At 39.0% G+C, this 11,467-nt stretch overlaps 2 pseudogenes; one reads left to right on the top strand and one right to left on the bottom strand.

Annotated features, from left to right (window-relative positions):
- Positions 1–7,530, top strand: part of LOC114005437 (tigger transposable element-derived protein 1-like) — a 12,618-nt pseudogene extending 5,088 nt beyond the window's left edge.
- Positions 7,531–7,556: 26 nt separating this feature from the next.
- Positions 7,557–8,082, bottom strand: LOC106733458 (ribosome biogenesis protein NSA2 homolog pseudogene; annotated as a pseudogene).
- Between the last annotated feature and the right edge of the window lie 3,385 nt (positions 8,083–11,467).

The raw sequence follows: 11,467 nt of genomic DNA, 5'->3' as shown, positions 1-11,467 counted from the left end.
CCCCGGTCTCTCTGGTGAGCATGTGTGCCCTGTAGCAAATTAAAAAAAAATAAAATTAAGTAATAATAAAAAAAGAAATGATGCAGAAAATCAGTTACTGAGATTGTCACTCTTTTTAATTATGACCTTTGGAAGGAAGGTAGTAAGGAATAAATATTCACAGTCTCCGAGGAGGCTTGCCTGCAAAGAAGACACATTCAGTCAACATCCTTTGTAGTGTTGACTAGGACCATGGACAGAGCTGAGAACTGCAAAGTGTGCCAAGACAGCTTTGCAGAAGGAAGGGCCTGAGGCCATTAGGGAGAAAGATTGTGGATTGAGATGCAGCTGTGAGGGCTGCAAGGAGGGGTAGTGGCTGAGGTGCAATGGACACCGGTAGTGAGAGGGTGATGTGCATGGCCAGCATGGATTTTGAGAAAGTTCAGTTTTTCTCCAGGTGTGGCATAATTCCTCTTTTGTACATTGTCAAGACACTTTCTCTGAACACTTTGTGATGCTTTGTCCTTTTGGAGTTGGATTTGTGTTTATTTTTAATATGGCTGCATGTGGAGAACAGTTTCAATTGAGTTATGCTAGTTTTTTCCTAATCTCAAGTTTATTTTTTGGAGAGGTTTTTGCTATAGGGCGCATGCACTCGCCAGACAGACAGAGAGAGACATAGAGACAGAAAGCAAGAAATCACCCCCCGGGGGGATGGTCACGCCACAGTCCCTTCTCCTCCATTCTCCTCTCGGGATCCTGGGCACGCACGCACATGCACCCGGCGTGAGTTCTAAGCCACCGGGTCTGGGACACGGACCGCGGTCGACTACGTGGAAGTCCAGCGACATAGCCATTATGCTAACTGCTGGTTCCCCTAATCTCAAGTTTTTAGACTTTGATCTTTCCACATGAATTTTTCTCAATAGGTAAGGAGTTTATTAATCCCACGTATTTTTTCTCTCTCTCTTTTTTTTTTTAGTTAAGTTAATTCGTAGTTTGTATGTTTTGTAGTGATAAAGTCTTTTTAAAAAGAATTATTTATTTTTATTTACTCATTCATTTGTTTTAATTTGATCAGACACAAACACATGCGCGCGTACACACACACACACGCACACACACACACACACACACTGGGGGGAATGTTGGGGGAGAAAGAGAGAGAAAAAGTGAGAAAGAAAGTCACCAGGTCCAGGACTCGCACCATGGTCGGGCGTGTGGGAGTATCTAGCGTCTAACCACCACACCACCTGCTGGTCCCTTGTAGCAATAAATTCTAATGTCTGCCTCTAAGGCTTTCTCCTAGCAAGTGTTACCTATACCAATAGTAAGAGTTTATGGTACTTCTGACCTGTGAGCAGACTTCTTTAGGTCTCAATGCTGAGCATTATGTCTGAATTCTGGCCTGCTTTCCCTAGAATAATTTTGCAAGTAACTTAGAAACCATGATGGTATCCCAGCACCAGTCTGACATTAAAGCCAACAGGTATTAAAGTCATGGCCATTTGATTCCTTGGTATGTCTAGACAAGCTTTGTTATTCATAGTAGAGCCAACTGTCCGCTTGTTTCATTCCCCACTTTCTGCCCTTTCATGCTCTTCTTTGAAGGGAGTATCTGAGAAGAGGAATTTTGGATAATGATGAGAAAACAACAGGAACTTCCCTGAGGTACTGGTCAAAGCCATAATGATAATAATGAGAGCTTAACACACACACACACACAGAGTCATTGGCTTCCTCAGCAACTTTAGAATCTAAGAGTATCTAGATTTTGAAAATGAGGAAACAGAGGCTGGGAGAAATTAAACAATTTATCTAAGGTCACATAGTACTAAATAATAGAATTTGAACTCAGTTTTTACCTAACCCTTATGCTGCAGTGAACCATCCTACATGAGAGTCAGGAGAATTAGGTTCTAGTCACAGCTGACTGCTCTTGGTCACTTCAGTCCCCTTATCTAGGTTCCTTGGGTATAAATTATAACTTGGATATAATCTCTAAAGTCTATTCTAGCTGCACAAGTCTGTGATTCATTTTTTTCTGGAAGTTTGATAGAAACTTTGTATTTGCTGGCTTGCTGGTTTTATGATTAGAAGGAAGGTGTTCTTTTGGAAGTTGTGGAGTCAATACAAGAGACTAGTCCAAGAATAAGTAAAATAATTCATTTTAATGTTCTTGACATGTAAGAGTCAAGGATGATGTTCTAAATGTTTAATGACTAGTTTGGCAAGTCATTAAAATATAAAATGATATAAAACTAAATTGGAAATTGCTTTCATTATATATATTATATATTTAAACTCCATGGCAATGGTGTGAGTTGTAGTGCATGTCAGTTATCAAATGATGATGCCTGTCTGAGCCATGATTTCACAGGAGACACTGCATCAGAGCCTTTCAATGACCTTCCCAATATATGAATGGTAATCAGAACCTAGATTCAAATTTTGTTGCAATGGAAGAATGGCTAAATGCTTCCTGTGGATCCAGGAGATGGGTGCATATTTGGGTGCTAACAGTTTGCATGTGATCTTGACACTAAAGGCAGGGACAGAGCCCCAGGTTGACACTATTGTCTGCTACACTGCCTGCTTGCCAGTGTATGGCCCTTTCAGGGCATAGATGCAGCTTCACATGCGTACCACCACAGCCATTGCTTGTCACACTCAGTCACGTCCACACTGACATTGCTCTGAGGCCCCCTTACTAATGTTTGTGACTATAACTGGGTAGGGTAAGTAGATGCCTTTTGTGAAAACAAAATTCTTTGTTACCAGCCATGCTGGAAGTATTTCAGTATTTTAATGATTAATAATGATGTGATAGATTGACTTACTGTTCTCAGATCTTCATTCCCTCCCTCTGCTGTGTGACCCTGCAGTGCACTAGAAGGGGAAGAATGTATTTGTACTTTCCACTAATGTTGGGCTCAACCATGTAATTTGTTTTGACCAATGAGATGAGGGCTGAATTAACAGATTGTTAACAGAGCGCAGATCTTTCTGAGAAGTAAATGCTCAGGTTTATCATTGCCCTTCAGCCTGAACTCCAAAGACTAGTAGATTAGGTAGAAACTGACCTGAAGCTGGAGCTAAATATAACTCTCTTACCACTTGAAGCAAACTACAGTCCTCTGAGCAAGAAAATAAAGGCTTGCTTTTATAAAATGAGTTTTGAAATACTTTGTTATGCAGAAGTAGCTGCATGCTACACAAGGTCAACCTGGTACATTGCAGTAGAATTCTGTTCTGTTGTTAATAATGTAAATATATGAGTCCAGGTACTTTTATTTTTTTAAAAGAATTATTTTATTTATTTATTTATTTTAATAAATCTGTCCCAGAGAAGGAGAGAGAGAGAGAGATATTCACACACAAAGAGAGAGAAAGTGAAAAAGCAAGCTGGCAGGTCTGGGACTTGAACTGTCATTGGCCATGTAGGAGTCCAGCATCTTTAACCACCATGCCACCTGCTGGCCCACAAGGTACTTTCTTAAAAGTAGAAGTTTAATTAGCTCACAGTTCAGAAATCCAACATTCTGGATTAGTCTGAGAAGTATTTCATGTTGGGTAAAGTTTTTTTTACAAGCAAAATGAGAAATAGTGATTGACTGTTTTAAAAAAATTGGAATAACAATAATGATAATGATTGGGAAAAATAATGAAAAGCTATTGGATGATGAAATGGGGATTTTAATGTCTCTGTATTGACTGATATAAATGATATTCCTATGAAAAAAGAAATGTAATACACTGTAGAGTTATATGTGATTCAATGTAATATACACAAGATTATGATAATAATAAAAAAAGAAATCCAACATTGAGGGACTGTATCTGATAAGGGTCTTCTTGCTGGTGGGTAACATGGTAGAGGGCAGGAACTTGAGCAGAGCAGGGAGTGTTTATGTCTTTCTCATTCCCCCTTCACAAACCTACCCTGATGTCTAATCGCTTGGTAAGGCTCTACCTTTCAACACCTGAATTGGATGAAGTCCCCACCCTCTCAACATTATTACAATGTCTCACTAGATTTCAGTATGTAAATTTTGGGGGAATACATTCAAACCATACCAATAAGTAAGCACTGAGAATAGATAATGAATGATCTGTTGTTTTTACAGTTGTTATTTTGATCCCTGAGCAAAAGTCAGGGTAAAGGAGACTGAAGAGACAAAAGCAAAGATTCAGGGGTAGGGCTGTTCAAAGGCCACAAAGGAAGAATGTGGAGACTAACTTGTCAAAAGAAAAAATAAAGCACCAGTGTCCAGGGAGAGACCTCCAGGTTTTTGACAAGTCCTTTGTTCTTTCTAATTGTGGCTTACAAATCCTTTCTTGTGAATGACCTGTCATGTCACTGATGGGATATATATACTGGTCCAACTCTGGAGGACAATTTGACAAAATGCATTAAAGAGTTAAATTATCTTTCTTAAACTCAGCCATTCTCTTTAAGAATGCATCCTAATGAATAAGTGAGTAAGTGAGGAAGGTGGGACAAGAATGTTTTCCCCCCATATTTCATAATGTCAGAAAACTAGAAATAGCCTAGTTACCCTAACATAGAGAATTATTACTTAAATGAATTGGTACCTACATGCATACTCCATTTTTATTGAACTTTGCTTATTGTGCTTTTTGAATTTTGAGTTGTTTTTTTTTTTTAACAAAGAGAAAGTTTGTGGTAACCCTGTGTTGAGCAAGTCTATGAGTGCAGTTTCCAAGAGCATATGTCCATTTCATGTTTTTGAGTCATAGTTTGGTAATTCTTGCAATATTTCACACTTTTTTATTATTATTATATCTGTGGTGATTTGTGATCAGTGATTTTTGATCTTGTAATTATTCAGAATGCCATGAACCCACCCATGTAAGATGGTGAACATAACTGATAAACATTGTGTGTATTCTTTTTGGAGAGGTTTTTTGCTATAGGGCATGTGCACTCTCCAGAAAGACAGAGACAGAGAGACAGAAAGCGAAAAATCACCCTTCAGGGGGGATGTCCATGCCACAATCCCTTCTCCTCTACTCTCCTCTCGGGATCTTGGGCACGCATACACATGTGCCCGGCATGAGTTTAAGCCACCAGGTCTAGGACTTGAACCGCGATTGACATGGGAGTCCAGCAACATAGCCATTACGCTAACTGCTGGTCCCAACATTGTGTGTATTCTGAGTGCTCCATTGACCAGCCATTCTGCTGTCTCTCTCCCTTTCCTTAGGCCTATGGATTCCTTCAGATACAACAATATTGAAGTTAGGCTAATTAGTAACCTTACAGTATCCTTTAAGTAGTCAAGTGAAAGGAGGAATTTCACATCTTTCACCTTAAATAAAAAGATAGATTTAATTAAGCTTAGTGAAGAAGGCATGTTGAAAAGGTTGTTTGAAAACTAGGTCTTTTGCCCTAATTAGCCAAGATATGAATATGACAAAAAAGTTCTTAAAGGAAATTGAAAGTGCTACATTAGTGCACAAATGAATGATAAAATCTTATTACTGATATGGAGAGTTTTAGTGATCTGGCTAGAGATCAAGCCAGCTACAATGTTCCCTTAAGCCAGAGCCTAATCCAGAGCAAGGGTCTAACTCTGCAATTCTGTGAAGGCTGAGAGAGATGAGGAAGAAAAGTTTGGAGCTGGAAGAGGTTGGTTCATAAAGTTTAAGAAAAGGAACCAAATCCATTGTATAAAAGTGCAAGATGAAGGGGCTGGCATTGGCGTGGTGGTTAGGGGCACTGGAGTCCAATAGGGCCAACCATGGTTTGAGTTCCGGACCTGGCGGGTTGCTTTCTTGCTTTCTCTCTCTCTCTCACTCTATCTCTCTCTGGCCAAATTAAAATGGATAAATAAATAAAGTTAAATAAAATATATATTTTTTAAAAAAGTACAAGATGAAGCAGCAAGTGCTGATGTAGAAGCTGCAGCAAGATATCTAGAAAATCTGGTTAAAATTATTTATTTTTATTATTTTATTTTATTTCTTTAATTGCCAGAGACTCTGTGCTTGTGCATATGCACAAAAGAGAAAACACCCCCCAGTGGGGCATGGTCATGTTATAATCTCTTTTCCTCCATTTCTCCATCCCATCAGGATTTTGGGTACTCATACACTTGTGCCTGGTGTGTCTCTCAAGCTGCTGGGGCTAGCGTTTGAAACTTGGGTAACCGTGTGACATCTGGCTCCTTCTAGCATGGGCTCAACTGCTGTGCAGTGCAGCTGGCTCTACCTATGACAATTGATGAAGATAACTGTGCTACACAGATTTTCATATAGATGAAACAGCCTTCTACTGGAAGAAGATGCCATCTAGGACTTTCATAGGTACATATGCATGGTTTCAAAGCTTTGAAAAACAGGCTGACTCTCTCATTAAGAGCTAATGCAGCTGATGACTTTAAGTTGAAGCCAATAATCATTTGCCATTCTGCAAATCTTAGAGCCCTTAAAAATTATGCTAAATCTACTCTGTGTTTTGTAAATGAAACAACAAAACCTAGAAGACAGAACATTGATTTATAGCATGGTTTACTGAATATTTTAAGCCCAGCATTGAGATATACTGTTCAGGAAAAAAAGAAAAAGATTCCTTTCAGACCAGCAGGTGGCGTGGTAGTTAAGAGTGTTGGATTCCCACATGGTTCCAGTCCTGGACCTGGCATCTTGCTTTCTCACTTTCTCTCTGTCCCCACCTCTCTCTCTTTCCCCCTCTGGTCAAATTAAAATAAATAAGTAAGTAAGTAAGTAAGTAAATAAATAAAATTCTTAAGAAAAAAAAAGGGGGGCTCGCAGGTGGTGTGGTGGTTAAGGGTGCTGGACTCCCACGTGGCTGACCACGGTTCGAGTTCCAGACCTGGCGGCTTGGGTTTTTTCTCTCTCTTTTTCACTCTGTACCTCTCTGGTCAAATTAAAAAAATAAACAAATAAAGTTAAATAAAATAATTATTAAAAATAAGATTTCTTTCAAAATATTGCTGCTTATTGGCAATTTACCTGTTTACTCAAGCACTCAGATAGAGTGGTACAGAGAGATTAATTTTGTACCTGCTAAGACAACAGGCTTTCTGTAATCCATGTTTCAAAAATTAATTTTGATTTTCAAGTTTCATTATTTAAGAAATACATTTTGTAAAAAGATTATAGTTGCCATAGATAGGAATTCCTCTAAGGGATCTGGGCAAAATAAATCGAAAACCTTTTGAAAAAGTTTTGCTAGTCTAGATGCCCTTAAGAACAAGGGAGAAGGTCAAAACGTCACTAGTAAGAGTTTGGAATAAGTCATTTCCAACTCTTGTGGCTGATTTTTAAGAGTTCAAGATTTCAGTGGAGGAAGTAACTGGAGATGTGGAAGTAATAGTAAGAAAACTAGAAAGAGAAGTGGATGTAACTGAATTACTACAATCTCATGATAAAGCTTTCATGGATGAGGAGTTATTTCTTATGGATGAGCAAAGAAATTAGTTTCCTCAGATGGAATCTACTTCTGCTGAAGATGCTATGAACATTATTGAAATGACAATGAGGTTATTACCATGTGTTACATAGGCCTTCTTGAAACGTAAGCCCATTGGCCTAATGAATCTTTCATATTTAGTTGGTTTTCTAGTAAAGCCATCTCCAACAAAGCAGACTTTTGTAACCATCCTCTTCCATGCCGCCTTCTTTCTCTTCCCTGTTTGAATAACTTTTAATACTTCTGTTTTTCCCTGGGCTCGAACTTTGAGTAGAGGGACTTCCCACTTTCCTGCTTTCTCTTTTCATTTTTGTTTAATATTAGCTTGGGACTATTCTTCTCTGTCTAACAAATAGGCAGATACTGCTCCTTGTTGAGTCTTTTCATCATTCTTTTGTTTGGTGTTCCTCTTTTCATGCATTTTGATAGTCTTTTTCATTTGTATTTTCTCAGCATGGCGCTGTTTATGATAGAGCTTAGCTTTCAGACCAATAATCTTTTTTGCCTTCTTTGAACATTCATGAGCCTCCAGACTTTCCTTCTTTCTCTTTTTCTCATGGTAATCCAAATGGTAATTTGGATTTTTTTATGATGGTTTTTTATGATTGTTTACGATGTAATTCAATATATTCGTTTTGTGACATGGTGACAGCTGCAGAGTCACTGGAAGCAGCCTCCTGGATGCAAAGAAGTTGTCAGCTTTCAGGTCTCAGAGACCAACAAGGGGAACCGATGCAGTCTGGAATCTATCCTTTTTATTTATTTATTTTTAAAGACTTATTCGGGAATCAGCAGTTAGCATAATGGCTATGTCACTGGACTCCCACGTAGTCGACTGCGGTTTGCGTCCCGGACCCAGTGGCTTAAAACTCATGCCAGGCGCGTGTGCATGCGTGCCCAAGATCCCGAGAGGAGAATGGAAGAGAAGGGATTGCGCGGTGACCATCCCCCTGGGGGGTGATTTCTCGCTTTCTATCTTTATGTCTCTGTCTGTCTGGCGAGCACATGCACCCTATAGCGAAAAAACCTCTCTCTCTCTCAAAAAAAAAGACTTATTAACTTAATTTTTATTTATTGTCATTATTATTTTTTAACTTGCTATAGGGCACTTGTGCTCACCAGAGAGCAAGAGAGAGAGAAAATGAGAAAATAAGAAAGCAAGCCACCCTGTCTGGGGCTCAAACTGCAGTTGGCTATGTGGGAACCAGCTCCTTAGCTACCATGTCACCCACTGGCTCCAATTGCTGTTCTTTATAAATCACCTGGTCTCAGATATTTGTGTTTAGCAACACAATAATGGACTAATACATAGGGGATTAGTAAGAAATATAAGCCCCATTCCAAAGAGGAGTACTGGTAAGTCAACTGTAAACTGGTGAAGAATTTCCAGGGAATTATCTTTGTTGATTTTAGACTATGGCTTGGCCAGAGATAGGACTACGTACTAAATAACTAGTGTGAATGGCCAAGACAAATTTTAATCTCATCATTATCTTGAAAAAGATGATCTCTATGGAGAAATAATAGCTACAAAAATGTTGATGTTTGCCATCTGGTGTGTTATTCAGCCAATAGTCTTAGTCATTAATAAGGAGAGATTTTGCATGCAGGTGTATGTGTGTGAGGTATAGAGAGATGAACAATCAATGAAATGGTGGTATATTTATTAAATGGAAGTGGTAAAACAAAAAGCCAATCTGTTAAGAATTTGCAAAAAGACACAACTCTATATTTCTTTAATAATAAAAAAAATGTACAGCCTTAGAGTCAATTACTAACTACCCCAGCCGTGTGGACACCCAAAGGATGGGACAAGGGGTGGGAAGGTAGAAGACAGGGTAACCGTGCAAGGATGAGTCTGCTACTGAAAAGTTTATAAAAATTCTACACTTAAACCTTGGAAGTTTAATTATGGATCCCAAAGACATTTAAATATGCAGTGGACACTCTAATGTGTTTTAAACATACAGTACTTTTAAGAACTATTTAATAGTGATTATTTATAATCAATTACTGTTTGACATTGCAAATGTGAGAAAAGATAACCACATCATCTTAACTCTTTAAGACACTTTAGAAGTCCTCTACTCCTTTTCCTTTCATTGGGCAGGTGATAAAACTGGAGCCCAGAAGGCCAAAGTGCTAGTCTGAGGTCACATTGCTGATGAAAGACAAAAACCAGGTCTAGAACTCAAACTTTATGATTTCTAGTTATATAAGTTCCTCCCCTCCCTAATTTTGCCCAGATTTGTACCTTGTATATTGATAGAGGCCTTGAAGGCAGTGTTTTCTCGATTCATCAGAATCACACATGGGTACTTTTTCAAAATAGATATACATGAGGTCTAACCTGGAACTTTAGAGGTAAGAACTCTAGGGTGGGGAATAGAGACTTAGGAGTGCATATTTTAGGAAAAAAAGGCTAACTTTGCTGTGTGATTTTGATGTTCTGGCTGTCATTTCCCTTGTCTGGCCCTGTGATAAGAATATGGTTTCTAGCAGTGATTGGCAGAAGAAAGAATTCTCACCAGTGTCTATGCACTTCCAGTTAGGTAAGGCTTTTACCTGAAGTTCCTTCTCAACTTAGAGACTTCCTGAGAGGCTCACAAGGCACATACCCTTGTTAGACAGTAACAGCCCTGAAGTCATGATAAAGGCACTAGCAGCATCAAATTTCTGCAGCTCAGAAAAGTGTGAGATGAGGTCCAATTCAGGTCACCTCAAGCACTGATTCCCAAACAGCAGGTTGTGGTGATTGTGAGTTTTAATCAGGGAGCAGAGCTAGCTCTAAGGTAGAGAGTCTGAAGGAACCTTCCCTTTCTTGTCCAGTGCACTATTTGTGGCTTCTAGCTTCTGAAACAGTACTTGGCACGTATTAAGTGTCCAGGACATATTCGTTGATTAAATGAATGAAAGGGAGTCCCTGATGGGGGTCATCTGCGAAACATCTATGTTTAATGTTATTTCAAGACACCAAGTATTCTCTTTCCTGAAGTATGGTTAGATTTTGAGAGTAGTTGAGATTCATCCAGTGAAGCTCCATGAGGCCTAATGTATAACGATAAATCATAACCCTCCTAGGTGTTCAGAATCAATTTCACACCTCATCTGTTATCATGAGCAGAATGTATGAGGAAGTCCCCTCACTGTGGTAATACATCAGCTCACGAAAATCAAAAACGCCTGAAGATCAGAAAAGGGAACACTGTTATAGTCCATGGTGCTTAATCAGCTACCCAGACTTTGATGGATTTCAGGGGATATTTACATTTGAATCATGGCATCCAAAGTGTCTCAAGTAGAACTCATAGTTTATGGGCAGCAAGGAGGCAATTTAAAAAAATCATTTCTTATTATCTGTTGTCTGAAACTAGGTCTCTCTTTGTAGAAATAGTTTCTAAGTAGGAAAATAAGAACAGAACTGGGGATAAAGTACTGTCTAGAACAATGAAAGTACTGGGCTGCTGAAATCCTTCCTGGGTCCATGGCAGCCTCACTGATTGATCACAGTATATTTCCTGCTGTGCCTGAGTGCAGCCTCACTGCTTCTTAATTCACAGCTCTAAGAAGCTATGGCTGGTTGATCTGAGTTGGCACGTTGAACTGAAACTGATTGGCCATTGCTGACCTAGAGTTCATCTTTGATCATTATTTTTGTGGAAAGATAATACTCGGTTGTTGGAAAAGTCATGATATATTTTTCTATGCAAAAATGTGTTTTAACTTTTTCAACAACCCAATATTAGCAGATAATAGTGAAGGAAGACCATGGGTTTTGGAAAGGGTCTAGAGTTAGGTCAGCTGGTCCTCTCCTTTGTTTCTGGACAGGATGACATTCAAAGTTATAGACTAAAGATAATTTCCTCAGTGGCACTGCTTTACAACTCAGATATTAGGGCCATATATGTCGTAATTACCTTGGTAAAAATGTACGTAATTGTGCCTCCCTCAAGACTTCCTGAAACATAAACTCTGTGTTTGAAACCAGGGACACTGCTATGGGACAAGTATCTCAGTGTGTCTTAGTCA

This window comes from Tupaia chinensis, unplaced genomic scaffold, assembly GCF_000334495.1.
Source record: "Tupaia chinensis unplaced genomic scaffold, TupChi_1.0 Scaffold143796_1, whole genome shotgun sequence".
Lineage (NCBI taxonomy): Eukaryota > Metazoa > Chordata > Mammalia > Scandentia > Tupaiidae > Tupaia > Tupaia belangeri.
Note: the sequence above shows the minus strand (reverse complement) of the source record. Positions and strands in the feature narration are given on the sequence as shown.